This window comes from Saccostrea echinata, unplaced genomic scaffold (assembly GCF_033153115.1).
Source record: "Saccostrea echinata isolate AGI-Se365-2 ecotype Australia unplaced genomic scaffold, CSIRO_AGI_Sech_v1 ptg000024l, whole genome shotgun sequence".
Taxonomy (NCBI): Eukaryota; Metazoa; Mollusca; class Bivalvia; order Ostreida; family Ostreidae; genus Saccostrea; species Saccostrea echinata.
Window position 1 is genome coordinate 530,787 of NW_026889773.1, and position 15,502 is coordinate 546,288.

The following is a 15,502-nucleotide window of genomic DNA, read 5'->3' on the forward strand; positions in this document are numbered from 1 at the left end:
TGGATGCTGGAACTGAACTATATTTTACAAATGCTACCTGAACCAAACTAGCATAGATGATGTATAAAGGGATGCACACTATCCGACTTGCTTCAATTGTGGATCTGACCTGTATTTTCAGATGAGTGAAAAGGTTAAAGTTTTTAGGCGGAAGGTCTCACTTTAAACCAAACTTGCATGGATATAATTGATCTTGGAATGCACACTAACTAGAAAAAATTTGAGTGAGATTTGCCTTACTAATTATAAAAATCAATTGTCGAGGTGAGTTTTGTAATCTTTTATTACCGAATATTTGTTATTGATTTTTTGGGCAATAATTTTGTACAGCTATTTTTTGTACAGATTTCTGATGAGGCATTTCCAAATTTATTGTAAGTTAAATTTGACCTCATGACCTTGAAGTTTGACTTATTTTTCAAAAATTGTATCAATGGTTATAACTGGATGGCAATTGAATACAGAATAGCCAATTTGTTACCTGCAAGATGTTCCTGAAAAAGACTATAGCATTATTATGTTAATGCTTGATCTGATACTATTTTGATATATATGATTTCAATTATAACCTGACAAGATGACGATACAATTTTAGAACAAATTGGCCGGTATGTATACTTTACTATGGTGGCCAGTTGACTACAGGTGGCCTGTAAGAAAGTTGTGATTGTACAGTGTATGTAACCTTTGAAATCACTTCCAAGAAGTACAACCATTTTTAACCTCATTACTCTAAAGTTTAAAATACTCTTAAATTTTTTTAAACTTAAAATTGGCTTAAAATGGTTGCACCTGAAGAAGCTTTGCTAATTCAATTATCTTTGTGCACGTCAGCAGTCTGTGACAAGACCTTTCCAATATGTATTTGATTTTTACCTAAAGACCTTGAAATTATTGAAATTTTTTCATGGACCTACATTTCAAAAATTAACCTTAGCTGTGACTAATGCATCTGAAGAGACAATGATAAGACATTCATATTATTTTTTCCATAATGTACATTGTGAAAAGACATTTCATAATTATTATGGTTTTTTGTCCTGACATGACATAGACCAGTTTAACTTAAATATATTAAACTTTCAATAACTCTAATCTTGGCCATATCTTGTGCCAGAACATAATTTTATTTCAAAATATGAAACATTTTTGTGTGTGATGGGCAGACAAGCCAGGACAGTCATTAGGCAGTTACATTATGCCCCAGATAATTATACACCCTTAAACCAATAATTGCACTTATTCCTCAAGTATTTTACCCTGGATATCTCGAATCCTTGGTTATTCTAAATATTTTCTGTTTCTTCAAGTTCAAGATAACGAGGTTTGACTGTATTTTTTAACTCAGGCCTTAGCAGAAGTTGGGGTGGGGGGTTAGGGGTGGGTTGGTTAGTGGTGGTGGTGAGATATACTAGGTCATCAATTAACCTAAATTATACAAATACTAGCTGTATTCTGTAAATGTAAAATTTAGTATGTCAACACCCATAAGCCAATTCATAAATAAATAAAGTAAATCATCTACAACATATAGTCAAATATTAGGCCTGTAACGATGTATTGTTTATTTTCAGTTTCCTTCCAAACATTGAAATCTTCTCTATGCTCTTTTTGCTGGGACCTCATCGTTGGAGATGGTGGATTATTAGGACCCGCCTCGGCTGGGCATATTGGATTGGAACAGCATCCCAACAACGCTGGAATGGAGGTATTTCTTAGTCATTAAGAAATAGCAGAGATAAGATCGTTTCATTATTATTTTGGCACTCCTACTAAGTACTAACATTTCCCTCCCCTCCCCACTCTCAGCACATCTCTTGTAATAGCGGTAGATTTTTTGTTTTGTTGTTTTTTGTTTGTCTAATCTTCTCTGTTTTCTATTTGCCGAGGCCTCATCGTTGGAGATGGTGGAGAAAGGACTTGGAGGCGGCTGGGCTTATTGGATTGGAACAGCATCCCAACAACGCTGGAATGGAGGTATTTCTTAGTCATTAAGAAATAGCAGAGGTAAGATCGTTTCATTATTATTTTGGCACTCCTACTAAGTACTAACATTTCCCTCCCCTCCCCACTCTCAGCACATCTCTTGTAATAGTTTTTTTGTTCTGTTGTTTTTTGTTTGTCTAATCTTCTCTGTCTTCTCTTTGCTGGGACCTCATCGTTGGAGATGGTGGAATAAGGACGTGGGCGGCTGGGCTTATTGGATTGGAACAGCATCCCAACAACGCTGGAATGGAGGTATTTCTTAGTCATTAAGAAATAGCAGAGGTAAGATCGTTTCATTATTATTTTGGCACTCCTACCTAGTACTAACATTTCCCTCTCCTCCCCACTCTCAGCACATCTCTTGTAATAGATTTTTTGTTCTATTGTTTTTTGTTTGTCTAATCTTCTCTGTTTTCTCTTCGCCGGGACCTCATCGTTGGAGATGGTGGAATAAGGACTTGGAGGCGGCTGGGCTTACTGGATTGGAACAGCATCCCAACAATGCTGGAATGGAGGTATTTCTTAATCATTAAGAAATAGCAGAGGTAAGATCGTTTCATTATTATTTTGGCACTCCTACTAAGTACTAACATTTCCATCCCCTCCCCACTCTCAGCACATCTATTGTAATAGTTTTTTTTGTTCTATTGTTTTTTGTTTGTCTAATCTTCTCTGTTTTCTCTTTGCCGGGACCTCATCGTTGGAGATGGTGGAAAAAGGACTTGGAGGCGGCTGGGCTTATTGGATTGGAACAGCATCCCAACAACGCTGGAATGGAGGTATTTCTTAGTCATTAAGAAATAGCAGAGGTAAGATCGTTTCATAATTATATTGGCACTCCTACTAAGTACTAACATTTCCCTCCCCTCCCCACTCTCAGCACATCTCTTGTAATAGTTTTTTTGTTTTGTTGTTTTTTGTTTGTCTAATCTTCTCTGTTTTCTCTTTGCCGGGACCTCATCGTTGGAGATGGTGGAATAAGGACTTGGAGGCGGCTGGGCTTACTGGATTGGAACAGTATCCCAACAACGCTGGAATGGAGGTATTTCTTAATCATTAAGAAATAGCAGAGGTAAGATCGTTTCATTATTATTTTGGCACTCCTACTAAGTACTAACATTTCCATCCCCTCCCCACTCTCAGCACATCTATTGTAATAGTTTTTTTTGTTCTATTGTTTTTTGTTTGTCTAATCTTCTCTGTTTTCTCTTTGCCGGGACCTCATCGTTGGAGATGGTGGAAAAAGGACTTGGAGGCGGCTGGGCTTATTGGATTGGAACAGCATCCCAACAACGCTGGAATGGAGGTATTTCTTAGTCATTAAGAAATAGCAGAGGTAAGATCGTTTCATTATTATTTTGGCACTCCTACTTAGTACTAACATTTCCCTCTCCTCCCCACTCTCAGCACATCTCTTGTAATAGTTTTTTTGTCTTGTTGTTTTTTGTTTGTCTAATCTTCTCTGTTTTCTATTTGCCGGGACCTCATCGTTGGAGATGGTGGAATAAGGACTTGGAGGCAGCTAGGCTTATTGGATTGGAACAGCATCCCAACAACGCTGGAATGGAGGTATTTCTTAGTCATTAAGAAATAGCAGAGGTAAGATCGTTTCATTATTATTTTGGCACTCCTACTAAGTACTAACATTTCCCTCCCCTCCCCACTCTCAGCACATCTCTTGTAATAGATTTTTTGTTCTGTTGTTTTTTGTTTGTCTAATCTTCTCTGTTTTCTCTTTGCCGGGACCTCATCGTTGGAGATGGTGGAATAAGGACTTGGAGGCAGCTAGGCTTATTGGATTGGAACAGCATCCCAACAACGCTGGAATGGAGGTATTTCTTAGTCATTAAGAAATAGCAGAGGTAAGATCGTTTCATTATTATTTTGGCACTCCTACTAAGTACTAACATTTCCCTCCCCTCCCCACTCTCAGCACATCTCTTGTAATAGATTTTTTGTTCTGTTGTTTTTTGTTTGTCTAATCTTCTCTGTCTTCTCTTTGCCGGGACCTCATCGTTGGAGATGGTGGAATAAGGACTTGGAGGCGGCTGGGCATATTGGATTGGAACAGCATCCCAACAACGCTGGAATGGAGGTATTTCTTAGTCATTAAGAAATAGTAGAGGTAAGATCGTTTCATTATTATTTTGGCACTCCCACTAAGTACTAACATTTCCCTCCCCTCCCCCATTCTCAGCACATCTCTTGTAATAGATTTTTTGTTTTGTTGTTTTTTGTTTGTCTAATCTTCTCTGTTTTCTCTTTTCCGGGACTTCATCGTTGGAGATGGTGGAATAAGGACTTGGAGGCGGCTGGGCATATTGGATTGGAACAGCATCCCAACAACGCTGGAGGGGGGGGGGGGTATTATTATGTTTATGTTAGGTTTTTTTGTTATTTTAGTTATTTGTTTTAGTTTTTGCTTTGTTGGTGTTGTTAGTTGTAATTTTTTTGTTAAATTTTAGATAATATTATTTATCTAACATTGTTTTGTTAGTTCTGTTCTTGCTATAAGTTATTTGTTACAATAGGTTTTTTTTGTTAGACACTTGTTTATTCAAGTTTTGTTTGTTATTTGTTATGTTAGTTTAGTAAGTTAAGTGTTTAATTTGCTATAATTCTTATTAGTATAATTTTGTTGTTGTTATGATTATGTTATTTGTTTTTGTTATTAGTTTTAGTTATTCATTATTGTTATGAGTTTTAGTTATTTGTTATTGTTATGAGTTTTAGTTATTTGTTATTGGTATGAATTTTAGTTATTTCTTATTGTTATCAGTTTTAGTTATTTGTTATTGGTATGAATATTAGGTATTTGTTATTGTTATCAGTTTTAGTTATTTGTTATTGTTATCAGTTTTAGTTATTTGTTATTGGTATGCCAGTATTAGTTATTAGTTATGGTATCAGTATTAAGTATGTGTCTAATGTTCTTTGTTGTATTTTGCAGTGGTATCTACATTGGACATGGTGGATATAAAAGACTTGAAGTGTTGAAACCTTGTGTTTCAACTGAAACTTCTGACCTGATTGAGGGCCTATTATCTAATTATATTGGTTCTTTTTACAGCTTTATTTTATGGTTGGACAAAGCTTGAAAGTTGCAGAGGAATAAGCAATATTCTTAAGCAAGACAAGGTAAAATGTAACAGAAAGTATTGAATTAATCAAAAATTCAGAGTTAGAAAATAACTTAAATAATGCATCACTAGTATTGTTTGATGATTTAAAATGTTCCTGAAAAAAGTAAAACTGTGCTAATTGACTTGATTCATCTTTCGATAATAAAGAAAATAATGCTTGATATTGTGTAGCTTTTCTTGGCAATGGCCAATGTGTTAGCTCTACTGGTCAGAGACTAGAAGAGCTAATGCATAAGAAGGTGTCCCTTGTCTGTCTGTACATCTGTAAATAATTTTTCAAAAAGCTACCTCTCTTTCAGTTTTAATTAAAAAAGACAACAGGACATGGTGGAAACAACTGGAATATGCATGCCTGATGGACAATGAATCTCCAAGATGTAGGAACAGTAGCTGCACCCATCAGGACTTGGTGAAAACAACTGGAGGAGCAAGTCTGATGGATGTTGATCTTCCAAAATGTGGACACAGCAGCTGCAGCCAACAGGACTTGGATGAAACAAATGCAGGAGGCAAGCCTGATAGGCAATGATCTTCCAAGATGAGGAAACTGCAACTGCAGCCAACAGAACTTGGTGGAAACAACTGGAATACAAAAGCCTGATTGACAATGATCTTCCAAGAATCATGTGGAAACAGCAACTGCAGCCAACAGGGCTTAGTGGAAACAAATGGAGAAGACAAGTCTGATGGATATTAACCCCACCCCTTTCAAGACATTTTACAGTAGATAACTGACACTGCCTAATCAGGTATGTGACATAATCATGATCAATGATCATCTTATTGATAAAAAATACCAAATTACAATGGCTTCAATTTAGAATAATTAAATCAACACAGCTACAAATAAAGTGTTATATAAAATTGGTTTGAATGATACTCATTTGTGTAATAATTTTAAGAGCCATTTTGTTTCCAAGCTTCACAGTCTATTAAAATTTACATATATCATACACTGATATCAGATACACATCATGTATAGAAATCACAGAAATCTGATGAAATTTCATCAGAATTGAGGAATTTCCTAATTTTTCATTTTCTTGTAGCTTCCATTAATACACTTTAAATCAATACAAAACAAGCATCACTTACAGTTATTAATTTTAACTGCATTTCGATTTTTATATCAAACAAGGGCCATACCTTTGTCCTTTATGTTTCTCCCACCATCTTTTCATAGAAAAATTTTCCCCATCAAGCTCAGTCCATATCACTGCACTTAATCAGAGATCCCCTTCTTCAAGATAGTAGATCTTTTATGCAGAATGATAAATTTTTTTTCCTTAAGTTGATTTTTTTGTTAAAGTGTAAGTATTCATAACCCCTTTTTGCCCCTTCCAGGATAAGAGATTGAGAAAGGCACTTGAAGAACTATCTGGCAGATCAAAACTGGAGCCCTGTAAGCATGGAAGATATTTCCTACAGGCTAATGGATATTGACTCTGAAAAAGTGCAGATGCTGACAACAGGACATGGTGGAAACAACTGTAGGAGGCAAAGCTGATGGTTGTTAATCTTCCGTATTGTGGAAACAGCAGCCCCATCCAAAAGGACTTGGTGGAAACAACTGCAGGAGGCAAGGCTGATGAATGTTGAGGCAAACCTGATGAACAATGATCTTCCAAGATGTGGAAACACCAGCTGCTCTCAACAGGCCTCAAGACCATAAACTGAGAATAGACTTCAGTCAAAATTTCAAACCAAAATAACTTTTGAATGATTTTGATTATGAGACAAAAATGCCACCATATGTTTGAATTCAAATGCTATACAAAACTGGTAATGTTTTAGCAAATACATTAGATATGAAACTCAAGATATTGAAAATAAAAATTCTGACTCCGTCTCAGTTTATGGTCTTGGGGCGAGGACTTGGTGGAAACAACTGGAGGAGGCAAGGCTGATGGATGTTGATCTTCCAAGATGTGGAAACAGCAGCTGCAGCCAACAGGACTTGGTGGAAACAAATGGAGGAGACAAACCTGATGGATGTTAACCCCCCCCCCCTTTCAAGACTTTTCACAGTAGATAACTGACACTGATCAGGTATGTAACATAATCATGATCCAAGATTTTCTTATTGATAAATAGATCCAAATTATATGGCCTATAATTCAGAATAAATTAACATATCTTAGCTAAAAATAAAGTGTTATATAATGGGTTTGAAATTTCCAGTGTTTGACATAATATCGTAGTGTCTGTACAGATGTTTAGTGATAAACTTATTTTTTCTTTGTTTTTCACTAAAAAAAATAGTGTAAGTACTGAATTATCAACCAATGACATATTGTGGCAGGTGGCTTAATTTTGCTATTATGCATGCACCAGAATTTCATTCAAATTAGCTTTGCTTGGCGTTCATATGAAGCTAATGCGAAATAATTTTATGGCAGTTAATTAATTCGAATTAAACTAATTCTCATGAAATTCTCTGTGTGAATGCGATTCAGATTTAATTCACTGTAACTTGCATTTAAATCGAATCTGTGTGAACAGGACATAAATTGTGTAGCTTCTCAGACATGTGAGGAAACAATTTTTCATATTATTTCATGGGATTCCCACATTGGGAATGCCAGAAGGTTCAGGAACTGTGAAGCTCAGAATATATAGTTTCCAAGAGATAGTTGTACATGTACTTTCAAGCCCAATATTCAAAAAGGACTTAAGTATTGTTAAAAATATTTAATCTTTTATATACAGAACTAAATGTGGTAATGAGGTTTTGACATTATAAGGATTGCTTGGATACATTAAAACATACTATATGCAATGAAATGTAGTACAACAAAAAGTAATCAAATACACATGTGTAAATGAGTTTAAAAATAAATGGAAAGATTGGCTTTTACTTGTGTAAGACTCTGAAACCAAGCAGTCAAAGACATCTTGCAATTCTTGGACATACTCTTACCAGTACTGTACTTTAAATGTGTTTTTGACAATTGACATCAATGAAAAAAATCTTTTAAACAAGGTCAAGTTAACTAGCAGACTGAATTTTTAGCCGGTACGTTGCATAGCTTGAAGTCATTCAGCAGTAGCCTAAGCTTTTGTAATGGTGTACATTCAACCAGACATTCTGACTCTTCACACCCAAATTAAAATTTATGCTAAGAAACACGGTGCATATACTCTACATACTATTGAGACAGTTAACTCAAACACTTTAACAAACACAAAGTAAAGAGAAGTGAAGATTTTTTTAAAACAAATATTGAACATTAATGTTAATGCATTTTCTCCCATGTTCTTCTTTTGACTTAATAAGATTGCTTAAAATATGTGTTTTTCAATGAGCCTTCCAAGGCCTGTCTGTGTCACATTCTATAAATACAGGCTGTGCTATCATGTTAACACTATGTGACCTGATGCACACCTTGCTTGCAGAATTCCCTGCTCAGAGGCTTCAGTGCACAAATATTTGACTTTAATGCTTCATCAATGAGTGTTTACTGTTGAAAGTGATATAAGATGAAAGTGATATAAGACCCCAGAATGATACATCTGATATAAGTTGTTTAAGCTGTGAAATTCTAATCAAATTTCAGTTCATGTTTGACATTTTTTTCATTATAGTCTGTACGTCATGTTGTATACTAAAATCTGATTGGTTTTAAGACACATTTAACAATTTGTAATATTATACTGTCATGTAAATTAGTTGAATCTGATTTGTCGAGAAACATTTGTGAAAAAACACTATTACCCGCTGAATGATGAAGCCACGCCCTCCAGCGTAGCAACAGTTAACATTGCTTGACGACGGGTGATATTCCAAAACATAGTGACTGCCCAGAATTTATGCACACACAGTTCACTATTATATGTATTTGTATAAAACATTCAGTATGATATAATAAATATTGCATGTAGTTGAGTGTAACATTGAAAATTTTCACCCCTTGAAAACCACTGTCGACCGAGGTGCAGCCAATTTTGGTTTTCTTGGGGTGAAAATTTTCAATGTTACACTCAACTACATGCAACATTTATATAATGTTACCCTCAGCATTAGCAACACTTGACAACAATTAACAATAATGTCACATGCATGTAAATTATGCATGTATGGTAGAATTCTCAAGATGTCACCTGTGCATTTGAAAGAAGCCAAATAAACTTGACATCAATCATAAAGCTTGCGTCCATTCCCGTTATAGCTTGATTTAAAACAACAAACAACAGACCATAAAAGCATGCTTGCAAGCTAGTGCAGAAATAACAAACTTGTGATGATAAAGGGACTCTGTTATAAGTATCAAACAAACAAAGAGATAGGCTAATCTTCAAAGCTTAAATTTCTTATTGAGAAAAACAGAAGCAGGGAGTTTGAAAACTTTCTGAACTTAACAACGATCTTCAATTTTGCTGACATCCTATATCAATTAGACAATCAGTATAAAAAATAAACTGCACAATTTTTGAGAGTATAGTTTAAATTGACACCCCTGTGAAAAGCACTTTCAACCTTCGCTGACAATGGTTTTCCTTGGGGTGTCAATAGTTTTTCTCATTTTTCTGTTTTGTTCTAGTGGATACTATATAGCGTGTGTTTCCTCTTCTTTAAAGTTTGAAGATTTGGAGACCATTCAAAGTACTGGGAATTAAGCAGATCTTGTGGGCTTGCTGTGATTTGCTTGATGACATTATCAAGAATGTGGACCATTCAGGTATGGCAAAGTTACCTTGATTACTATTTTTGTAATTTTTAGGTCACCTAAGTGACTCAGGTGACCTATTGCTATTTGTCTGTCCTCATCAGTCGTGTTAACATTTTAACGTTTTCACTTCTTCTCTAGAAGGGCTAAACCTATTTTAACCAATTTTGGCACAGAATATCCAGCTATGATTGAAGGGGAATAAAAATATGAATTTCATGGCCCCTGCCACTCTGGGCCTTAGGGGCTTAGGGGTGAGGCTAAATTAAACCATCAAAATTAGTGTTATCTTTAAAAAGGTTCTTTACTCCTGGACATCAAGCAGTCAAACTGTTGGCATAATTATGATGAGCACGGGTGCCTCTTCCAAAATTGTGAAATTTGTGGTCTTGGGGTCAGGGATTCTGCAGGAGGGAGGCTCTATTGATTATAGGTAAAATGCATTATTATTTAAAAAACTTTTCTGCTCCTAGATATTTGGCAAATAAATAAAGTGCATGGTTATGATGATCAAGAGTGCCTCTTAAAAAATTGTGAAATTTGTGGCCCCTGAGAGTTAGTTCAATTTTATAAGAAGGGGGGGGGGGGGGTGGCTGAAGGGCTATTTTCAATACATAGTGAAGCTGCATTATTTCTTTGAAAGTCTTCTCTGCCCCTAGGTATTTTGCAGATAAACTAAGTGCATAGGTATGAAGAGCAAGGGTGCTGGTTTAAGAATTCTGAACTTGTGGCCTCTGCATGGTTCAGGGGTTTTGGTGTTGGAGCAGAGCTCTATTCATAATTAAGATAGTGAAAATGCATTAGTTCTTTCAAAATCTTCTCTGCCCGTGGGTAAAGAGCAACATACTAAGTGCATAGTTATGATGAGCAAGGTGCCTCTTGCGAATTTCTTTGCCCTATGGTCAGAAACTATGGTGTTAGGGTGGGGCTTTGTAATGGATCTATGGTGAAATTGCATTATTTTTTTTTTGAAATTCTTCTCTGCCCCTGTGCATTTAGAAGCAAACAGAATATATAAAGTTGTAATGAAGAAGGGAATTTTTACCAGATTTGAACCGAGACCTCAAACACAAAAACATATCAGCCAACAACACTAGACTAGCAGACTAGTAACAAAGCAGGTGTCTATTGAGTATATATAGCACCAAGATAGAGTCTTAATAGGATAACTGAGGTACATGTATATAATCAATTTTTAATATGAAGACCAAGTTAAACCAAAGATTTTAATATAACTGTATGCTATATAACATCAAAAGAACATAACCCCTTTAAGATGTCTCTGGTTTAAGTTGGATCAAATACGTAAATCTCTTTTTTTTTTATAATGCTCACTTGATAGTTCTCCATATATCGTATGCAAATTCTGTAAATTTCATTGATTTTGAGATGATTATGACTATTTTTTGCCATTTAATGGTATAATTTGTATTTGTTTATAGCTAGATTTACTAAATACAGTTGAACCTTGTTATATCGAACTCAATGGGACTGAGAAAAAACTTTGAGATATCTGGGAATTTGAGATATCAGGGCCAAAACACTTAAATAATAAGTGGTTGGTACTTCCAAATTACTTTGACATAATTATGGTCTTCGAGATATCAATCGTCAAAATATCAAAGTTCCACTGTATCATAAAATATTGAAATATTTTGGATGGTTGTAAATGTGCTGTATTGTAGGCCATGCCATTTACTAAGTGTGCTTTACCTCTTTGTACTAGTATTCTACTGACAGAAGTTATTGCTCTTTTCTGTTCATCTATGATAATTAATCACCTTAAATATTGTAATTGAAAGGTCAATTGAATAACAGAATTCTACAAGAATTTTTATAATATTTAATACGAAAAGTACTTTCATAGTTTTTAGTGGTCAGGAGGACTTGTAAACAATACATAAATAAAAATTGGACAAAAAATATTTGTACATTAAATGTTCTTCAAAGACTAAATGAGGTTAATGTTGAGAGGGAATGAGATTTGTTTACTATCAGTGTTCAAGAAATAGTGTTTTATTTAATCTGCATGGGGATAGTGTCAAATGGGGGAAAGTGCAGTCAGATAAATAGATCAACTTGTAAGGTATGTTACTCAGAGCACTAAATTATTTTGCTGATTCCTGATTATTTTTTTTCTCCTGATTTTGGGCAACATAGCTTCATTTTTTAGCTTTTGTTGTTTTATTTTATATTCAGTCTATGGATCCTTTACAGAGTTACATTATACTCATGCTTGTGCCTCTTGCTTTTTTTATAACCTGACAATTACTTCTTGCTTCATTCATTTACAGAAAATAAGAGGGAGCCCCAAATTTAAGGGAGCACATTCTTGAGATAATGTATGGAAAAGCAGGACAAGCTTAAATATCCAAACCTTCAAAGCACTGATATAAATGCATTCTAGCAACATCAAAAACCATTTTAAAAAACATTTTTGTAAAGGTTGTCCAATTACACAAATGGGTATGGGGTCGCCCAATTCGGACACATGGGTTAAATCTCTTTGGGTATTTCGACTTCCTCCCACACTGACCCCCCTTTTCTCTTTCTTTTAGGCAAATGAGATAATCATAATCCATCTGGCAGGTTGAAGAGGAGACTTCCAAGAATGGTGTTCATAAAGTTATTTTGGACAATGTGAAAAAAGCATTTGAAGCCTAACAGGAATTGGTAGAAACAACTGGTTGAAAATGCAATGTTGATGGATTTTGACCCTCCAAGATGTGGAAATAAGCAGCCATAGTCAGATATGAATTGGTGGAAAAACCTGGAAAAGGCAAGACTGATGGATGTTGACCCTCCAAGATGTGGAAATAGCAGTTATAGCCAGACATGAATCGGTGAAAAAACCTGGAAAAGGCAAGGTTGATGGTTGTTGACCCTCTAAGATGTTGAAATGAGCAGCTACATTGGTGGAAAAACCTGGAAAAGACAAGACTGATGGATGATGACCTCCCCAAAAGCAAGACTAATCACTGTGGAGAACTGTCACTGATCAGGTACGTGACATATATAATCATTATGATCCAACATCTTTTTTTGAAAAAGTACAGCAAAAGAATATCTCTTAGAGCTATATAATATTTAACTTAGATATGTCTGTTCTTTTATTAATTTCTGTTTATACGAGGGTTGTTAGAAAAGTTCGCGGACAAGTTCTATTGTGAGTGCGCTTTTTCCATGAAACCGGTTAAACTCTCCAGATAAAAACTTTACCTATTTTCCAATAAATATACAAAGATTTGATGTTTTCTGGTAATCCTTAAAAAATATACAGCTATATTATTTTGGTAAAACATGCTTCACGGAGCATGCTACTTTTTCGCACGTTAACAGTACATAGACTTTTTATTGAAATAAAAAATTGCACAGTTATAGTGCAGAAAGAATTATGATATTTTACCTGTCGCTACAGTATTCATGAAAGGTCACTTGCCGAAATTATTGAATTAAATTGGAGGGTGTATGACTGTTTTATAGCCATTTATAAATAATCAACGTGTAAAAACAAAACCAATAATGGGAATGTCATGGAACGTCATGGAGCACCGAACTACTAAAAATAATGTGTGCAGACAGGAAAATGTCTAAAATAAACTAAAATGCTTCTAGAAGCTGCTGGAAATTGCCTACATGTACAAAGGACAAAAGTATTCAAAATGTAGTAGCTTTATAAGAATGGAATGATTAACATTTTTAATAATCAACTCCATCGATACCTCATTACCCCACTTACCGCAAGGACATTGCGCCTATGGATTTTGCATTGTTTCCATACCTGATCTCTTAACTGCGTAGACTATTATTTTAAATTTTCACTAATTTCCGAAACAGCACAAAAGACATTATAGATGAAAAGTAACATGTCTTGATATAGTTATTTAACTTCTAAGTAGAAAAAAGACAAGAAAAGTCCAAAGAAATGAAAGATATTTGGAACTTTGAAAAAGCTTAACGGTTTTGAAATCTGATTGTCACGTACGTCACTTAACGTCAAGTGATTGCTCCGTGATTCCTATGACTGCATAGTAAAAATTGTAAATTTTCAAATTTTTTAGTAAATGGACCTGATTGTTTTACATACTAATAAACAAAAGATAGGAATTTAATCAGACATAAGTCATACTTCACAGTAAACAATAGATTTTCCCTAAATCAATGTGTCTGCGAACTTTTTTAACAACCCTCGTACTTGCATAGATGCTGAAGTATTAACTTTTATTTTATAGTGTGCTTTATGAGTTGGTGACAGTACCCAGGAGACTTAGATGAAGTCGTGTTGGTGTGCTTGACATTTTAAATTACAAGGAGCCCTCAGGTATTTGAATAATTTACTCAGTTATGCCATTCTATAAAACTCTGTTCTTCATTTTACTTCATTGGTCCTTATGGTCAATTACCTTTTTTTTATCATTCATTGACAGAAAATAAAAGTACTGAAGAGGCATATCCTTGTGATCGCATGTGGAGAAAGACAAAGATGACCATGCAGAAAGCCAGATCTGTGAAGTACACACAAGCACATCCAGTTTAAAATGTTATAATTTCTTTTAATCCAAAACAAATTCTGTTTAAAACATTTGTTTTGGAAATGGGTGTCTGAGTCATAGGAGGGTATGGGGTCGCCCACTCAGACACGTGGGTTTTCTCCGGGTGCTCCGGCTTCCTCCCACACTGACCCCATTCTTTTTCTCTGTGCCAGTGTAAAAATCTTGTGTTATCTATTGTTTTGCTCTAATGTTATTTTATTTTGTTTATAATATTTTATATTATAAAATGTTTAGATGAAGTAGTTGAAAGCTAGTTGTTTAGTAGGCCTTGTCGATACCCTGGGGCATTACTGGTTGGAACTTCGTGGATCCTTGGCCGCTACGGTTGCCAGGCTGGCCTGGGGAGGAGAGGTTGAAAACGCAACTAGTTGTAGGCTGCTTTGTCTTTAATAATCTGTTTTTATTTTATCTAAAATCAAAAAATCATACATGTTGCAGATGTAATGATTGTTAAATATTAAATTAGTATTCCTGGAATGTAATTCTGTCAGCTACTGTACCAGTAATAATTTGTATAGTTGATTCTGATTATTAGCTTAATATTGTGAAATTGAATGCCTTATATACTGATGTGACTAAATATGCAGTAAAAGTAATTGATGAGAAATTTGATGTGAAATTATGATTTGTAACATGAATTGTGATTTGTTAATCTTAAATTGTGATTTGTTAATTTAAATTGTGATTTGTTTATGTAAAATAGTGAATTGTGAATGTCTGATTTAATTGGCAAGTTTTGTGCAAAAAAAAAAGCCAAAAGAAAACAAGAAAAGACAAAAAAAGAAAGAAACAACACAAAAAAGGGGAAAAAAAAAAACAAAAACAAAAAACAAAAAAAAAGAAAGAAAAACAAAAAAAAAAAGAACAAAAAAAGAAAGAAAGAAAAACAAACAAAAAAAAAAAAGATTTGAAAAAAATATATATTAAAAAAAAAGAAGAGCAGAACAAAAAAGCACAGAACTTTTAATGCTGCCTGCTTGAATAAACATATTTGTATGTTTTTTCAAGCAGAAGGTTCCAAGCCCTTAAAAGCAGAGGAAAAGTTTTGGTATTATATTGTATATTGACATTACTGAATGTATGCCAAAGAGGATGGACAGACAAATTGACAAGAGAAATGCCTATAGTACAACAAACATGAAGGTTAAAAAAT

At 34.7% G+C, this 15,502-nt stretch overlaps 1 long non-coding RNA gene across 1 annotated transcript; it reads left to right on the top strand.

Moving 5' to 3' along the window:
• The first annotated feature begins 7,014 nt into the window (after positions 1-7,014).
• On the top strand, positions 7,015-14,117 carry LOC133191779 (uncharacterized). The gene is made up of 4 exons (XR_009721740.1): positions 7,015-7,178; positions 9,708-9,808; positions 12,355-12,798; positions 14,029-14,117. It is a non-coding gene; the product is annotated as an uncharacterized LOC133191779 (long non-coding RNA).
• The last annotated feature ends 1,385 nt before the right edge of the window (positions 14,118-15,502 follow it).